Here is a 19185-nt window from a genome sequence, read left to right as displayed (position 1 = left end):
AAAAAAAAAAAAAAGACAGAAAAGGAGGGAAAAAAAGGAGGGGGAGGTGGAGAGAGGGAAGGCAGAGGGGAGGGGGTAACTCAGCCTCTCCACCATCCCAAGGCCCTCCTCTTAGCTGTGCTCATTGGTCTCGGGGCTGAAAAAACTACTGTAGGACGTGGTTGGATAAACGCATGTTGTTCAGCAGAGGCCGTTAACCTTTAAAGCGCTGATACGTTTTGGTTTATTTCGATTTTTTTAACCCGAATTGCTGTCTTTTTAAGAAGTCTCTGAAATCGTCTCCCTTGACAGGGCAAGCGAAACGTGCCTTAAATCTCCATCTCGTGGAATACCTGCTTGGCTGGCAGCTGGTATGGGCTGCTGTTGGCTTTTAAGGAACATCTCTGTGTTGTGTTTCTTTTGTTGTTTAGCTTTGATTTATTATTTTTTTTTTCTTTTTCCCTTTGTTTTGTTTGATTGGGTTGTTTTTGGTTTTTTTTTGGTCTTTTGCATTTGGTTTTTCAAAGAGCTTTGGCAAACACCAGAGCCATCAAGGCCAGGGCAGGTAAGGAGCATTCAGTAGTTTCTTATCCCAGCTCCAGCTGTGCTCACAGGGCGCTGAGCTGGGGGTCGGGGCGGGGAGGATTGGGCTCCTTGGTCACTTTGTCAGTGTCACTCTGCTCGGCTTCTCATCAACTTCTGAGAATTGAAAAACTTAGTTCTCTTGAATAATCCCGGATTTTTATTTTTTCTCTCTATTTTCCCTCTCTAATGGGATTATTATTCTTTAAGTTCTGTTTTGTTTACTTGTCCTGTGCTGTGCAAAACTGCCCACGGCAAAGATTTGCTTTTAACCCCTGTTTAACTGCCTTTAATCTGTTCAAGGACTCTTCCTATCTCAGGGTGAAGGATGGAGGAGGACTGCTTTTTCCAACACTATTGTAGCCCCTCTAGGCTAGGAAATAACGAAGTTTTTCTTCTCCCTTTGCATCTCAAAGGATCTTACTGCCACACTAAAATTCACCTGATGTTTTTGATCTCCTTTTTTGTTTGTTTGTTTGTTTGGTTTGTTTTGTTTTAAAGCAGTCTGTTTGTGTAGTGAAGCAGACAGAAATATCCTTTGGGTCACCATTCAAAAGAAAAGAAAGACCTCCTTGGCTTCTAGCCACTGGTACAGTGGGAATTTAATCGGATTTACTCCAGCTCCTGGGTCTCGGTGTCTGGATAGATTAATAACAGGCTCTGATTTCACCTCATGGAGATTCCTGGGGACGTGATTCCATGCAGCATCTCCTGCCTGCTGCTTGCTGGCTCCTTGCTGTCCCTTCTCTCCTGCCGTTTATCCCCACATGGATGAGCCTCTGGCACTGTGCTTTTCCAGCCCTCTGTGTGCTGACAGACCAGAGGAGGAGCTCCAGACCGAGAGTGTTAACAGGACCCACACAGCAGGAAAGAAATGGTCTTTCCCTGTTGTTTTTTTTTTTTTTACTGGGAAGCAGTATGAAGAGCAGGAAGCAGAATCATCTCTTGGCATCTGTGGGTTAATTGTAGAGGCTGTCAGCCTTCTTTTTCCCTTAGAAATGGAAATGGGCTCTGTAGGAGATATGAATGTCTCATGTGATATTTCCCTTGCTTGCAAGTTTGATCTTTATACCAAAGGTATCTGGGCTTGTCTCTTGTCCCCACTTGCTGTTGTTCCACTCTCTTGGGTCAGGGGAGCAGGGGGCTGTGCTTAAGATCAAAAAAGCAGATAAATCTGTGTGTATACAGGATAAAGAGTCTTCTTGGCTGTTACTGTTGAAGGGTCTCAAAACTGCTTTTCCCAGGGGAAGAACTTCCCTGCTTTGCTGTCATCTCTTGGTGGTGATGGTGACCAGGGGGCCCAGGGACTCTTCTGCTGATATTCAAGTATTTCTCCCTTCTGGAGAGGAACAGGACCATTATTTGCTTTGACATTTGGAGAAATGGATGAAAAACCAGCTTCCAACAGAGATATGGAGAAGATCTAGGTGTTGAATCTACTCCATTAGACCAGGGAGTAAAAACAAAATAAATGTGAATTTAAGGGATATGAATTTTGCATGTCTCATAAGGATGACTCCAAAGGTACCCACACATTCTGCTTTACATTTGTGCTGTACTATCTCACTCTTAATTGCTTGCCTTGGTACAGTGCCCTGTACTGTGCTATGTGAACATATCAGGCCTTGGTCAGGATGATTTCAGGTCCTTGGAATTCACATCCTCTGATTTAACACCGGTGATTCCAGAAACAGCCTCACTGACACCCATCTGTCGTTTCTGTGTTCTGTAGTTCCTGATGTTCTTTCATCTGCAGATCTATGTGATGAAGTTTCCCACATTTGTTCTGTACCATGCCAGATATTTAGATTTTCTTCTGTTCTTCAAGAAGTTAAGGGCAGATAAACTGGAAATAGGTCTGGAGACGGAATAATGGCTGGAATAATTTTATCATTGTTACTTTAAGCCATCCTTGTCATCAGGTACTTCTCTCCCTGGGTCTGTCCTGGCTTCCTCTTGGATCAGGTTTTAGATTTTTCCTTGGTTTTTCTGCAGCGGTTTGTGATTTATTTTTTTAGGGGAAAAGTTCACTTGCCAGGTCTGCTGCTTTTCAAGAAGAGTCCAAATGGTTTTGAAAGGCATTTGTCTTTCTCTGGTGGCACTTGTACAAATTACAAAGTTGAAGATAACTTATCATTATGTCAAATGAGGCTTTTGATAGTTGATAGATTTGCTTAAAGACAAGGAGAGCACAGAAGACTTTGGAAATCCATCTGTTATGAGGGGACCATGCATTCTATGCTGAGAATTAACCTAAAGATTCATTCACAACTGCAAGTTGATTTAATTCCTGATCTGTTTTCCATCTCTGGATTTTATAGCAGGTAGAGTCAGTTTATTCTGCTTGCTTTTTACAATTCAAAATCTGATAATAAATTCAATAATGGTGATAAATTCCTTCAAGTTGACCATGCACTGCCTTCCTTCCCCAGATAAATGACAGGATTTTTGGTGAAGAGGTGGCCAATACAGCAGTAAAGTACACTCAGCATTGTCTTGGGAATACTAAATCCATTATTGTCAGTTTGTTCTTTGGAGAATGGCTAATGAGGAAACAGTGCCCCAAGAACTTGGATTGTGCTTCCCAAGGCAGAGATTCAAATTGCTACAGCAGCACTACTTGCCTTTTTGACACTGAACAAATGAAAAACAAATTTTAAATTAGAGTTAAGTTCACAGAATTTTACAGAGGTTCTATAAAGTAATTTCCTATTCAGCTAATTTCCATGTCGAGTAAGCTATTTCTATGCAAGATGGTTCAAGTAAATACAATTTTCTTAGAAGCTTGAGAACCTGGGATTCTTTTTTTTTTTAAGAAAGTAGTTGCTGGTAAAATAACACCATAAAGTGTTTCTGCAATAATTTATAATTTATAAAGTGCATCTTTACTTAAAAGATGTACAGATGGAAAGAATTTACTAGAACTAATGTAAAGGTCCATCTTCCACTACTTTTGGAAGTATTCATAGTCTAAAAATATTCTTAGAATTGAACACTGATGAAAAGTTTGATAAATTCTCTTTTGATATGCATTGGCTATTTGGAAAACAATCGCTGGTGTCTTGCATGGGAAATTCAGCAGCCCAAGAGCAGAAGGCTACAAGGGATGGGGGTGAGGGATTTGTGGTATAGGTAATTGATATTTTTGACTGAAATTCACAACAAATATCTGTGTTTCACAGCCTGTTACCCCACATGTGTTTGAAATTACAGATCTAACTATATTTGAGGTCCAGCCCTACAACTTCCTCTGCAGACAGAGCAGTTCCATGGATTATCCTTGACCTTCCCACTCCTGGGCAATTTATTTCTTGACGAGTAGGAGCTGATTTCTCATCGTTGGAAACCTGGGCCCCATGAGCCTGGTGATATCCAACCTGTGATCACAGACCCTCTGGAAGGGCTGTGCAGTCCTGGGCTAGGATGATTTCATGACACACTAGAAGTTTGCAGGAGGCCAAGCAAAGATCTCGCTTGAGTCCAACATGATTTAAATGTGTTTGTCCTCCCATGTCCAGGTTAAGGCAGTAATCCCTGAGGAAGAGGAATTAAAACAGAATGGATGGTTGTTTCCCCCTAGGAGTGCTGAGTTATTAATAAATTTCCACGTCTCATATGTCAAATAATGACACTTGAGCTGTGAGTAGTCTTGCTGAGGCTTGTCACGGTTACAATTTATGTAGTGTCTTGCAGTAAGAAAGCAGCAAGGATCTCGTAGCCCTACAAAAATCACACTAGAATTACAGTGCAATCCTAAAATAAAATTACATTCCCACTAGAAGCTTGCAGGATTTAGGTTAATTGTTTCTGGCCTGCTCAGAACAATTACCAGGCTATGCCTGAAAAATCCAGAAGTACTATTTCTTTCAAAAATCTTGACCAATAAAACTTTTTTTGGTTACATTACGCTGTGAATGGAAAAGAAGCCAAAGCTACTTTTACAGCCAGTCTTGTCAGAACTTGTTGGGTGTTGAGCATACAACATATGAAATACTCTTTTAGCTTTTAGTGTTGTGAAGCCCGTTGCTCCTGCCTTAGCTGCCCTTAAGTGCTGCGGGAAATGGAACTTTCTACCCTTTATCTTGCTTTTAAATGAAAGAAACCCTGTATTTATTTTGATATGAGCAGGCAGCAGCTTTTGCAGAGGTATAGAAGGATGCAGAGCAGAGCTAGATCTATGCACATTGCCCTCTTTATTCCTATTGTCTTGGAATAAAAACAAACAAAACAATAATCACTCACAAAAATCCCACACCTCTCAAAAAAAAAAAATTAAAAAGCCACAACTCAAGAAGATACAGGAGGATAAAAAGTGGAACCTTTTAGAGGAAAAGTTTGACTGCAACAGACTTGGAAAGGAAACTGAGAAACAAGCAGTGATGCTGAAGTGGCCCCTCAGTGTCCAAATGCTTAGACACAGGAGCATCCTCTTACATGCCCCAATTCACTCACAGGACCAAGCAGCAAAATTTATCTTCTGGAGTGAAAGAAATAATCTGCATTTTATTATAATTTTTTTTCAGCTTTTGGCAATATAAATATTGCATGTCAGAAATATAAAGAATAAGAAGAATCCTTGTGAGATCCCTCCTCTATTAAACATTGCAAAGAGATTGATCCTCCCTCTGTTTTAACGAAGCTTTGAGGGAGAGGAATGGAACCGCTCTTGTTCAGGATCTCAGTTGCTGAAAGTGTTGATGGTAGGCTGGGGTTTACATTCAGTTAACAAAAGAAAGGGCTTTTCACCCTTCTGAGGTGCCTCCAGGCTCGACTGCACTGCTGAGGTGTCCTGTCAGTGGGGATTTCCCTCTGGTAGAATGTAATTCTTCCTTCAGTATCACAGAATATCACAAACCCTCTTGATTTGTCCAAATTAGTTATTTTGCTGTGTTATTTTGAGTGGCAGCTTTGGCTGTTTCACAGCTATCCAGAGCAATCCTGGCATCCCTAGTGGGGTAAGCATGGATTTTGAGAGGTCATTAGGAAAAGGATTTGTTTTATTTTGTTATTTAAAACTGTGGCCCTGTGGACTTGTAGAAATTTCTCTGAGCATCACTGACTTGGGTTTCTTGATTGGTTTTCATGACAGCATCTTGCTTTTGCCCCTGTATTTCAGGAAGAGAGCTGTGATGTAGGGCTGGGTTAGTAAGGACATCTCTGCACTAGATTTACTGATACCTGATCCTGAAAGCCCTACAGGGGGATGAAAGGTGCCATTTGAAAATCCCAGCAGGGCTGTGTGAGTTGAGATACTCACCTCACCTAAACTCCTTGCCTCAGGTGAGGTACCTGTGCCTCAGGTGAGGTACCTGTGCCTCAGGTGAGGTACCTGTGCCTCAGGTAAAAGACAGGGAACAGAGAGTTTAACACATTTGCCAAGTTGCTTGTTACTGCCTTGGGCTACTATTCCTTTGCAGCTTGCTGGGCTAAACCCTGTGTCTGGTACGAGGTCTCTTTCATGCCCTCCCTCAGCTCAGTGTTCACCCAGGGCTTGGACAAAGTTCCCCCCTTGCCACCCCCAGGGGGGCTGCAAGGTTTGTTCAGTGAGCTCTGATTCCAGCATTTTGTCTGATACCACAGATTCAGCAGCTGGAGAAGGGGATTAGCACGGGCCACTCGTTGGGTTCAGCAAAGGGAATCTGGCAGCTCTCAGCAGTGACTTATCCTCTGCCAAATATGAATGGAGGGAATGCTCCTCTGTGATCAAGTTCTGCTTGATCATAGCACTTGATAAAGCTCCTCCTCTAAATGACTGCCACCATTAATGAACGGAATCCCTTGGTTTTCCTAAGATACTAAAAATTAACTTCCTTTTGCACAGTCTCACAGGTGCATGTTGCAGAATCTTAGACCACCATTCTTTTTGCTCTAACTGCAAGATTTCTTTTTCTGCCAGAATAAAAATTCTCTTCCCTCTTCAAAATATTAAAATCACGATGGGTTCTAATGACTCTCCAGGCATTCTGGGTCTACAGTTCAGCTGGCACAAAACCAAAGTGCTGCTGCTTGCAAGTTTTGCAGCATCTCTCTGTTGCTGCCTTTACGTGCTGTGTGCTGGCAAAGCCCAGCGTTGCAAAGCCTTTGCAGATCCCTGCAAGCATCAGTGGCCTGTGTTTATTGAAAGGAATGAATGCAAAAATCTCAGGGTGTAAACAGAATGGATTTTTTTTTTTTGTAAACATACACTAGCTCTGTTTTTTTATATTTTTTTTCCCAAGCATCAATACAATTCTTTGTAGTAAAAAACCAGATTGTTGCCATGCATTTTTCCTTTGGACAAATCAGAGAAAAGTTCCAGCCTGTTCATCATGTTGCACCACATTGGCATTTTTTGTCTTCTATAGCTTTCCCTCCCCATGAAAACAGCTCTCTGCCGAGGCAACTGAAGCGAACAGAAGTGATTTATGTAGTCTGTGCAAAGAGAAAAGGCTTTGTTAGATTTCAGGGGAGGCACAGAAACACCAGGAGTGACAAACAACTTGGCTGAGACATGGGAATCACAATTCTCTCGTAAAATCTCCATGCCTATGACCAGACTGGCCTCACTTTGCATTTGCTGCCTGATTACCAAGTCTACGAAGCTGCTGTCTGGAAACAAAAAGCAGTAAATCAAAGCAATGGGCAGCTTTCAAAGGGGACTGCAGCAGCTTGTGATGCCACGCTTGCCTTTGGCTCCTTGTCTGAACATAACAGACACCAAAACCCATCCCTGCACATTTCTGCTTGCAGTGGCAGTGCAAACAGAGCTCAGCTTTTTAACTCTTCGTGTCATGTCGTCATGGTCTAGGAGAGACTTCTCCTCATGGAAATTAATCTTCCATTCTCCTCCCAGATGACTTATCCATGGGAAAAACAGTCCCTTCAACTGGTAGGGAATGTGTTTGACATTGTGGGCTGTGAGAGGGAGAGAATAGGAGGGAGTAGCCTTGGTTTGAAGCAGTTTAATTCAATATTAGGAAGCACTTTGGAGACAATCACCTGACTCCTGTGTGGACAAAACCAGTGGAGATATTTCTGATCTTGCACTCTTTGTACTCATAGTATTTTAAGTGGAAAAACTCTATCAAAGAGACAGAGCTTGGTTACTGAACTAAATTTTGGAGAGCTTTATTGCATAGGCATGAGCTGTTCTGATGTGGTATTTGAGAGGTGGCTGAATTGTCTGTGAAGGAATCACCAAAAAATGTTATAACATGTATATAAAACTATATTTGCATATAAATAAATATTTGTATATATATATATATATATATATATGTAATATATATACACACACACACATATATTTTTTGTACCTCCAAGCTATTCTCTGCAGACTCACAAGGAAGGTGCTTTCAAATCTGAGCTGTGCCATATGTCCTGCCTCGAGGATATTCATATTCAATCCCAGGAATATCAGAGAGTCTTTTTTGCCCACATAAAAGTGACAACCATCTCTTTAGAAAAACTTCATGGTTCCTGGACTTTTAAACAGGAAAATACTCCTTTTCTAAAGTCTGTGAATTGAAGCTCTGTCCAACTTACTGAATTCCTCTGGGAAACTCTTTGGATAAGGATCTGACACTGAGATTTGAACCACCTCAGGGCTTCCAGAGGTGAACTGCCGGGGTGATTACTTTATCCCACATTGAAACAGGCTCCAGATCCTGGAGCTGGGCCACTTCTCATTTAGCTGATGTTCCTCAAAAACCCAGGGAATCCTGTAACAGTCTGTTACAAGTCTCAGCATTCCAAAAAGCTCCAAACTCTTGGATATGAGAACTTGAAGACTGTGTTGATTATATCCGGTCTTTGTTCTCCCAGGGATGTGCTCAAGCAGTTGTCCAATTGCAGGGGAGAAGAAAGTTCTGGGAACTTTTATAAACTCATAGGAGCTGAGGCTTTTCAAGGACCCACAGCTTGGCTGAAGTTGGGCAGGTGTCACTGGGAAGGAAGTGTGAGAGAGACGTCTCCCAGCCCTCTGGATCTGCCTGCTGGGAGCAGGTTAATGCCTACATAAATTATATACAAGATGCATTTTTAACACTGGTAAAACAGCATCTTTTCCTCAAAAACTGCGTGCTGTTTTGGTGGAGGGTTGTGGAGGAATCCAAGATGAAACTGCCATAACAGAAGGTGGACAAAGTACTAAATGAAGTTAGGGGTGTTAGGGTGGACTTTGTGCAGCCAGGCTCTGCTCCTGGCACTGGGTGATGTGATGTATTTATTGTCTGATAAATTTCAGTTAACATTACACCAGCTATCCATAGAGGGTGTGCCTCTACTCCTGGATAAAACCTGGCTCCTCTGGGACCTTGTCTGTTAAACATTTTGTTGGCCCAATAAACTGGCTCACGTGGCAGTGCTGGATGCTAGAAATCAATACAGCAGCTCCTGCCTTGTCCTAGCACAGGAAGGGAAAGCTCCAGGGACTGATTAAGTTCTCTTTGCTGAAAAAGCTACTGCATCCTGAAACATTTTAAATAAATGACATGCATCTACAGGTAGCTCTGCATTTAATTCAGATTTTATAAGAGGCTTGCTGTACACTAAATAAATGCAACTTGATAATAAATTGCTTATTCACTGTAAACACGCATCTTGTTTAATAGAGTGTACATCTCATTAGGCTACTGTTTCTTAATTAGTATGGTGAGCTGCCACAGTGAATTGTCATTGGCCAGGCTTTCTTGGTGCTGTTGTGACTAAATTCAGTTATCCATTTACTATCACAGCCCCAGAAACAATCATCTACTTATGAAATGTTTTAATAAGCCAGATAAAATTTGTGCTCCTTTTCACTTGGCTTGACAGGCTCAAAGATGTTTTACTTCATGTTAAAGTCCTCAGTGGTGTCAGCTGGCCAGACTGTCCCTTGGAGCTGGTGCTCTGAGGAGGAAGAATCTCTGAGAAAGGCACAAGTGGAGTGGATTTGGCAGAATACCAAATTTGTAGGTGCCCAGAGGTTTTGAACACCTCTTCCTCTCTTGGGCTTGTGTTCATGAGAGGTCAGAGTGAAGGCTTGGAGAAGTTTGGCTGTGGTGGTGGCTGGGTTTGTGTGTGCTCCTGTGGGTGGGGTCCTGCTGCCAGCCCTGGTGATGGTGAGTGCAAGTGACACATGTCTGATGAGTCAGGTCTGTCCCTACGTGCCCCTTAAGGATTCAGAACTAAAATATCACTGAGGACCCATCTGGGAAGGGAACTAGAGCTGCCTCAGGGCCAACACGTGTGTTTCTGTTCCAAGCACCAATCTGGAAGGCTCATGCAATTGGGGATTGCCAACACCTCACACTTGCACATCTGTGTAAGTCTACATGTCTATGTCTGTTTTATGCACCTGTGTTTATCACTGAGCAACAAAAACAACAACAACAACAAAAAGCAACAAACACCCCCTTTCCCCAGAGAAATGAAGAGAGTCTGATGGTTTCTGCTGCCTGTAAATGATTTGGGTGAAACTTTATGCACACGACTTGTGTGGTTACCAATTACCATTCCCAGAGGAGGAGCAGAAGGAGGGAGAAAAAGGGAACTTGCCTCGTTGGTATGATGGGAGTTAATAATCAGTTTAATTCCCAATCTCCAGCTCTTCAAAGGAGTTGTTAATAAGTGTTTGTCTTCTCTTTCCCTCCCACTCCTTTCCCCTTAGGAGCTAGTGAGAGACATAGACAGCACTGATCAGAGAAGGCAAATTGTAAAGGAGAGAAGAAATCCCCAGTGGAAACTCTTTAATCTGCCTCTGGAAAGGCCAATTTGTGTTAATAGGACAAAACTGTAACGTTTAATATTAATTATAAGGATTGGGGGAGGAGCATGTGAAGGATGGAGGCAGAGAATAGACTGGAGGGAAGGCCAGATCCCATTGCAAGAGTTTTTTGCTCTTTTTCTTTTGCTCTAGGAAACAGAGCAGCCAGATGAACTCTGTTTTTTTTCTGTCAGTGGAGGGAGGTTTATGTGTATCACCTACCAGTTGAATTCTGCTGTCAGCAAAGAAGCAGCACGTGTTGCAGACCCCGTTCCTCTGCGTGCCCCCGATGCTCCCGCTGGGCGTTGCTGAGGTCAGGCAGGGTGTGTAAGAGATGAGGAGCAGTGTGAGGACTGGATTGCATTGCACATTGAAATCCCTGCTCACTTGGGCTCTAGAGTACATCAACACCTACAGCCTGGCCAAGGAAAGGGACCTTCCCCCTCTCTGAGGAGTCCAGCTCCAAAGTTTGTAACTGGGCGTTGTGGGCAGCGGGCAAAGGGGGAGGAATGTTCTGGGGGCAGCAGTGACTTGTCTTGCATGCCTGAATTAATGCAGCCCTATCAGTTTCAGCTCTTGCTTCTGCTGCTCATCTGAGCACTGCATTTGGCTCCAATTTCTTCCCTCCAAAGTGTGATAAAAAGATGATAGCAGATTTAATTTCCAGAAAGGGACACCCAGGCAGGCAGCAGGATGCCAGCTGTTGGTTAGACTAATGTGGGAAGTTTTCTTATCAGATGTTTAGAGTCTCTGTTACAGATAAGCAATGTCTCTTAAAAAATAAAAATACATATAAATGCCCCTTTGCCAATGAAGCATCTTGGTGATGTTCCATTAAGAGCAGGATGAGCATGAGCTGGATTTCATCTGACCTTTAAATTACCTCCATTTTATCAGTTCCATTTCATCAGCAGCTCTTTTGAGAACGAGCCCCTACTTGGAATTAATAGATTCCTTTAATGCAGAAAGCTGACACGGGCCTGTGAATAGCCCAGCCAGAGAGTGCTGTTCCAGAAGAGATGACATCTGGAGAGAGGAGCATGCTGACACACAGGAAGGGTGCTTGGCAGGGCTGTCTCTGCCTTGATAAGCTCGTGTTCCTTCTAGAAGAAAGTTCATCACAGACAAATGGTGACAGTGGCATAAAATCCTAATTCCATCTTCTCTCTGTACTGCCAGACCTGTGGGGCAGAAGACAGATTATCTCCTTAGCATCCAAGAATAAAAGAAAATAAATTCTGTAATTCTGGATATAGAAATCAAATTACTAGGTGTGTGAAGAGGTTGGATCTGGAGATTGTTAGGGAATGATACTGTTTTGTTTTTTTTCTGTGGTGCTTAGTGCTGACTGACTTTGTTATGCCTTCCCAGGGCTGACTTCTGCAGCAAAAGCCACCAGCCAAGGGCAGCTCTAGCACTGAAGTGGTTTTGTGGAGAGGAGCACTGGGTGTGCTGGGCCTTCATCCCTCTCACATCTTGATCTGCCTCTTGCTGGCACCACTTATGGGGCAGAAAGAGACCTCAGAAAACACGGGGGCTTTGCCACCCCCCTGATACAGCTGTTCCTATCCAAAGCATCACAGTAAATGGAGTTTTAATCTCACAGACAGATGTGCAGAGAGTGAAATGATGCAGAGAAGCTCACAAGGCTCAGACCTGCTTTCCTGGCCACAGAGGAGCTGAGTATGTTCTGTCTGGGATGGTGATAAACTTCAGCAGTTTGGTGAGGGACAGCTCCCGGGACCTGTGTGATACAGAATGGATGGGAGGGGCAGGCATGGGTTTCCAGCAGAAGGTTGCTTCATATTTAGCTGAATTCTTCTCCTGAGTGACCTTTTGGGGTGTGATTAATCCCTGGGCTATGCATGCACAGATGGGTTTTGTTGTCTAGACTGTGCTTTGTCATATCAGTTCCTGGCGGTCTCACCTACGTACAAGTTAAACATTTTTATTTTTTTTTTTCATAGTTGTACTGTTAGAAAACTCCAGAGTGAATCATGGTCATAATGTCATGTATTGTCTTCCACAGCCAACCATTTTTAGGTTGATCCATATGTTTATATTGCAGGATGTCACCTCTCTGATTGATTCTCCCTCCTTGCATCACCTTTAGGGCTGCTTCAAACAAAGATACTCCTGAACTGGTGAGGAAGATGGAGTTTTATAATGGAGAAATAGTCTGTTGATAGTAGTTAATCTCCTTGTTTAAAGAAAAAAGACCCATTTCATCTTCTAATTTAATGATAAATTGCAGTGATTCATCAGGGAAGGAGGGTTTATTAATAGAGAGGATAATAAATGGGCTGCAGAGAGATATGAGAAAATAGTTTTGTCAAATAAGGAACTTAGGGGGGAAAAAAGCAGAGCTTGAGGTTAGAACTGGAATCTTCAGAATCACTGGTACCTCTCTGTACCCCACACATCAAATCAAGGACCTTCTCTCCTTGTGCCAAACTTACTGCATTAAGTTAAATTGAGACTGTAAATGATCCAAGAACAGAAATGTTCTATCTATGACATGTCTCCAGATCCAGAACAGGCATGAAAATACTCTAGGAGTATTCTGAGTTGAGGGGAGCTGGAACTGTCTATGAATTTGGGTTGAGCTTAGGGAATTGTTTCTGACAAGACTTCCAACTCTAAGATGAAAATACAAAATACTTTTTTTTTTTTAATAGAAAATGGGTTTTGGAATTCCAAGGTCTGGCTTTCACTTTGCAGAGCCAGTGTAGGCAAAGCCACCCATGTAGTCATTTCCCTTTAGTACCATGAAATAGGATTCTTCTTAGGTTTGGGTTAATAGTAACTGAAGTTTGACACCTGTGCCTGCAAATGCTGTTTAAATTTGCTGGGGACAAAAACTGGGGGCGAGATTTTTCAAAGAGTCTCTGGCAAACTCCTTGTTGTTAGGAAATGTCTGCCTAGGAGTGAAGATACAACTCTTTTTTTCTCCAGGCAAAGGGGAAAGTAAATCTGCATTTCCCTTTCCTGGCAGGGCTATATATATATATATATATATATATATATATGAGATGCTTTAAAGTTTTGTTTTGGTGGAAAAAAAAAAAAAAAGAAAGTAATATTTTGATGAGATTTTTGTAGGTTTTTTTTCCCATTTGGGCTGGCAGCTAAACAGATTCTCCAGCACTCAGCTGCTTTCCAGGCCCCAGTGCTGGTTCTGACCAGGCAGGCTGGAATAGCCCAGCATTTCTGCCTGCCACGCCTGTGGAATGGGTGATCCTCCCCATTAATTGTTAACAAACAGTTATTAATCATGCTTGCTTTCTACTTCCTTTGAAAGAAGGAAAAGGTTGGGAGGTGCAGTATTCTGCTTCTCTTTGCCTTGGAGGAGAGGAGAATATGGGTCAGGGAGAGGCATCACCTGCTGTGGCAGGGGATTGCTGCCATGTGTGTGGTGCTATTTAAGGAAACTGAAGAGGGGAGGGAGAGGGAAAATCCCTCTATTAACAAACTCATTAGTGCAGGGTCTAGTCAGCCCAAATTGCTCTTCAGAAAAGCACAGTCTAGCTGGATTTATTATTCTCTGTAATTAGGGCCAAAACAGGATGGAGCGTGCTACAAGCAGGGGCTGAGAGAGGAAACGTGGCCTGCTCAAAGCCAGTTATTTGTAATTACTCAAGTGGAGATGTGACATTCACACCAAGGAGAGAATAAGATCACAATGCTATTTCCTCACACAGAGAGCCTGCAGGCTGACTGTGGAGCAGAAACACTGTGAGCGAGATGGTTTAAAGGGATTTGGGTGTGACGGATGAGAGGTGGGATGCCTGGACACATTTGTATGTTGACATTTTAGACACCTGGTGAGGTGGATATTTGTCTTCCTTGGATGGTATGGACCCAGCAGCTCTGGGCATCACTCACAGGCTGGCAGAGGTCAGAGCTGGACATCCTCAGTGAAAAAGAACCTTGTGTGGAAGAGGCCCCAGACCTCGGCCACAGCTGCTGTTGGATAGCACAAGGCTTTCCAGGGAGGATTTTCCCTGTTGGATTTGAGTTCTTAGCGCCCTGCAGGTAACTGCCCTGGTGTGGAGCAGCAAAGAGAGGGGCAGAGCCTCCCCTAGCAGGGAACAGGAGCTCCAGCTTCCTCTGCCCCAGCTGAGGAGCCCTGGCTGAGCTGCCAGCAAAGCTGTCCTTTGCAGAAACTGGTGCAGAAGGGAGAAAAAATGTGTTCCCCAAGGAAACCTGCTGCTTAGTCGCCTGCCCAGGAGAGGCTCTGCAGGCACTAGTTGCAAAAGCTTTTGTCTCTGCCTCTTCAAACGCAGCAGCCTGAAGGGTTTCTTTGAAAGAGGCTTTTTGGTGTGCTTCTTTAAAGTGGCAGGAGATGTGTGCTTGAGCCACAGGTGGTCAGCTCGGAGTCTGAGCGGTGTGTTTGCAGGGGCTGGCAATTCCAAACCCTCTGAGCAGAGAGGAAACATCAGAGAGATTTGAGGCTTCTCCGTGCCAGGATGTGGTCTGGACTTTGGAAACAGGAAAAACTCAAAATGCTTTCATCAAAAAAGTGTAAGCATCTCTATGGAGATCCACAGGTGGCTTAAAAAGTGACCTTTTGTGGTTTTTTTTTAGTTATTGATCAGAATATAATCTGATTATATGTATATTATGTATAACCTGATTATATATGTATTAGTTATCGATCAGAGTATAATCATCTTACTTTAGTTTAAGTCTTCTTAAGTTTAGCAGTCTATGCCTAAAATGTATTTAAAGCAAATACAATAAAAACTTAATCTGGTGTTGTTCCCCTACTCCTGTGCCTCCCTCAGTGTGCAGTTGTACTCTTCATCTTGCAAATCTAACTCACACTGTCCTTCTGTGCAGGTTTCTAACCACCCCATGCAGGTTGACTTCCAACAGGTTTAGATCTTCTCGGTCCCACAGCAGTGGCCAGGGCAGTTTGAGAGCTCTGCCAGCTCTCTCTCAGCTGGCCTGAGATTGTTTCAAAACCCCTGCAGAGCTCTGGTGCTTTCTGTTCCTTGGCTGATCCTACTGTAGTTCTGAGCCAGAAAAAGAACCAGCTATGAAATGCTGGTCTCCAACATTATCAGAAGTGGAAGCTCATGGGAGAGTTGGAAGAAGAAGGCAAAGGTTTCCAGCAGTTTGCAGCTCAGCAGCTGCTTAAACACACTTGGTATCTTTGTCTTGATGGAAGTTTTCTCCCCTGAACTTCTCCAACTGCTTTCTGAATTCTGGTAAGTATTTGGCATCCTGAACCTCTCGTGGCAAGCAGTTCCATAGCTAACAGAGTGCTGTGTGAAGCTTCTCTTGTGGTCTGCTTTCAACCTGCCACTTGCTAGTCCATTTGATGTCACTGTTAGTGCTGTGAGAGACAGCAAACAATTTCCCTTTTTACATTGCTAAAATGGTGAATGTCATACTCCTGCTCAGCTCTCTCTTTTCTGCTCTGCTCAGATATGTAACAGAATGCTTTGGGTTGGAAGGGATCTTAAAGATCACGCAGTTCCAACCCCTCTGCCACAGGCAGGAATGCTACCCACAAGATCAGGCTGCCCTGATGGAGTGTTGGGAGGGGATAACTTCTCACCAGATGTCACACTGACCTGCATAGCGGGAAGGGAATGTCTCTGCTCAGCAGGATGAAGAGTTCTCTCCTGACCCATTAAAGCTCAGCTTCCTGAGAAGTGCCAGACACTCATTCAATCACTAATGACTGGAAAAGACCAAAGGTCTCATGCTGCTGTCTCTGGCTCTGTGACCTCATTTGACACCATCACTAGAGCTTTGTGGTCCTTTATGGACCACATAAATATCCATAAGATGACACAATTAGCTCTGTGTATTCAATTTGTACAGCTCCTGTTGCTGTCACAGCTGAATTCCTTCCACAGGACCTCACAGAAACACTTTCACAGTCCCCTCCATCCCTCAGATCACTCAGAGGATCACTCTCAGGAGCCTCACGGGCCTCATGGAGCAAATTTCTGCTGAAGAGAGTGCTGCAGCTTCAAAGTGATTGACCAAACCACTGCTTTAACTAGGCAGTCTGTGTAACAGGGAAATAAACAGCTCATAAACCTCATTGCTCCTCCTGGAGAGGTCACCTTCCTGGTGTCTCATCCACTATCCCATGGAAGTGAATTTGGAAGAAGTTGCTTTGTCAGTTGAGCCTTCACTGTAAATTGAAACTTCTGTAGATACGGCCTCTCAGCAGGACTGGGAAGAAGTCAGTCTTGTACAGAAATTTTCCTCGTGGCAGTCTCCTCCTGAGCTTCTAGCTCTGAGAGGTTTCAGAGAGGAACAGAGGTTGGATATGAAAAAGAGGTTTGGTGGAATTCCCCATGGAACTGTTGAACTCTCCTGTTTGAAGGCACGCTTGTTCCACCATGCCTGATAGACCATTCACAGCCTCTGAGTACAAACAGAGGATTTGTGATACTGTCTGCTCTGTGTCCTGTCCTTCACCATCCAAGTGTTTGATTTCACAAGCAACACAGTCTCAGTGAGTGAGTGGAGAGAGCTCTTGTCTGAGTCTGTTATCCTGTTGCATATCTCCCTCTCACAGAAAGGAGCTCCTTCACCTTTCCACATCCTCCTGGTGTGGTGCTGTTTCTCTGGCTGTGTCCCTGCTTCAGCACAGCCAGCTTTAAATGAACTTGCTTGGATCTTTGGGGCTGTCAGACACTCTGCAGCCAAACTGCATTCCGAGGGCTGCTCTGTGCCAGCCTGTGTGTTATGGTGCCTTCCTGAGAGACCACGAGCCTTGTGGCAGGTAGGACTGTGTGACAAAGTCATGCAGGCATTACCTGAGTTCTCATGGCTCTGCAAGCACAGGTAATGGTAACAAAAAACTTCTCAGGCATCACAAATTCCATGTCCCAGGGTCCTCACAGAGTTCCCTTGCACATGTTTGAAACCCTCTTCATTCAGTTTTTATTCCTCTGGTGTGTAGGACAGGAAAGGCTGTTCCTGCAGTGTGGCACTTGGCAGTGATGAGGTTTGTCATGCCCAAGGACACTTCTATGGAACATTCTCTGTGCAGAGAAAATGCCATTCTTTGCACATCCCTGGTACTTCCAGGCTGGAGAGGTGGGCACCCTTCTGTAGTGCATTGTTGAACTCTGCTGTTAGTCCAGCACCTTGGGCTGGCTGTTCAGTCCTCCTTTCTCAGCACGTCCCATAGCTCAGCAAGTGCAAAAGCAAACCAAAGCTTTCTGTCTCAACCTCTCAGCTATTGAAGGTTAAAAGGACTTGATGGGAGCCACTTTGTGTGTTGGTGGACACATCTCTGTGTTTGGAGGTATGTCTGTGCAGCAGGGTGAATTGCTGCAGTGTGGAGCTCACCTGGCGCTCTGCAGAGGCACAGCTGCAGGGCTGGGTGCAGCACTAGCTCAGATGTTCCTCTCTGTGGTCCCAGGAGAATCCCACAGCCACCTCCACCCTCTCCCTCTCCCTCCTCTCCAACCTTGATTTAACACAAAACTCCTTTTACTTCTAATCAGTTTACTCTCTGAAGTCATGTCTCTCTGCAGCACTGAGCTGTTTCCAGATATGCTCTGAGACTACAGTGAGGGGGAAGGGAGACAAGTTTCTTATTGATAATAGCTGTCTTTAACTCTACAAATAGCCCAGCCTCCGGGGATGTACCTGAGCTGATGAAAGAATCGTTTATGTTGGTCCAGTTCCTGTGCAAAGCTTGAAAGCTGACAGGAGAATAATGCAGAAAATGTCTTTCTCTAGGAAAGCAGAGCATGACTCGGTGCTTTCTTATACTTCCTTCAGGGAAAACGGGGTTAAGAACTGATTTATACAGAAAGAAAGGAAGAGCAAGAAAAAAACTCAGTGCAAAACAAGCAAGGCTAAAACTCTCATGTTATGAGATGGTTTCACAAACTAGCAGAGAAATTGGGTGCTGAACTTCAGTAGAGATGAATGTTATCAGACAAGTTTAATGTTTGCTCTTGCACCTACTGAGCCAAGCATCCAGAGAGGATATGTCACATAGCAAATGGGCTTGTCACCCTCTGGAAAACACAGGTTTTGTAGCTCAGGACAGGAATCCAGAAATGAGAGGGGGTGATCCAACACCAGGAGCCTTGCAGTGGCACAGGCAAGGCTGCCATGGGGTCACCATGCAAAGGAATCAGGAGCAAAGGGGGAAGACGGGAAATCTACACTGATGGATGTGACTGAGCAGAGGAGGAGAAGGTGGTTGAGTTGTAAACATTTTGATTTTCTATAGAATTAGATATATCTTGTCTGGTTTGGCTGCTAGAGACAGGACCCTGAGCTAGAAGCTTCTGCCAAACGCTGTGTCAGTTGTAATTTTCTAATCAAGCTCCTACTGCATCCCGTCAGAGACAGATAAACAGATTTTCTTCAGTCTCCATTCACATATGAGCCATCACTGTGTGCTTTGGGGCATTCACAGCCACAGAAGTACTTATTTTTTTTTAGGGGGGTGGCACTTGTGTACCTAATAAAAATAGAGATAAAATGAATGTGGAGGATTAAATCATGACAACTAAAATAAATTTGGTTCTTAACGTTTGTAGAGGTGTTTGTTTTTGTTAGTATTTTGTTACATTTGTGTGGTATTTTTAATCTTCAGCAAATGACCAAGATTGTTAAAATATGCCCTTAAATGTGACACAATTTCCAAACTGTTCCTTCTGACTTGGTCTCGTGTTTTCCATTATTCTTGGTGTTTGAGGGGTCATTTAAAGTCCATGGTATCATTAGTGAATCTGAACTGGAAGAAATCCAGACTAAATTATGTCTGGACAATTGTGAAGATAATGAAAGAAATTACACATTTTAGATGCCTTAATTCCAGCAATGCTTCTGAATCTTTTGTTTGTGCATTTCTGAGCCCTTTGGTGTCCATGACTGCATCTTTGGGGGGAAAATGGCATTTCTGT

The 19185-nt window shown here is 43.6% G+C and overlaps 1 long non-coding RNA gene across 1 annotated transcript in view; it reads left to right on the top strand.

The window, feature by feature from the left end:
- The window catches only part of LOC107210885, a 142998-nt gene that overhangs the window by 595 nt on the left and 123218 nt on the right, over positions 1-19185 (top strand). The gene's annotated exons all lie outside the window — the stretch shown is intronic.

The sequence above is a fragment of the Parus major genome, chromosome 13 (genome assembly GCF_001522545.3).
Source record: "Parus major isolate Abel chromosome 13, Parus_major1.1, whole genome shotgun sequence".
NCBI lineage: Eukaryota > Metazoa > Chordata > Aves > Passeriformes > Paridae > Parus > Parus major.
This window is presented reverse-complemented; position numbering and strand designations above follow the sequence as displayed.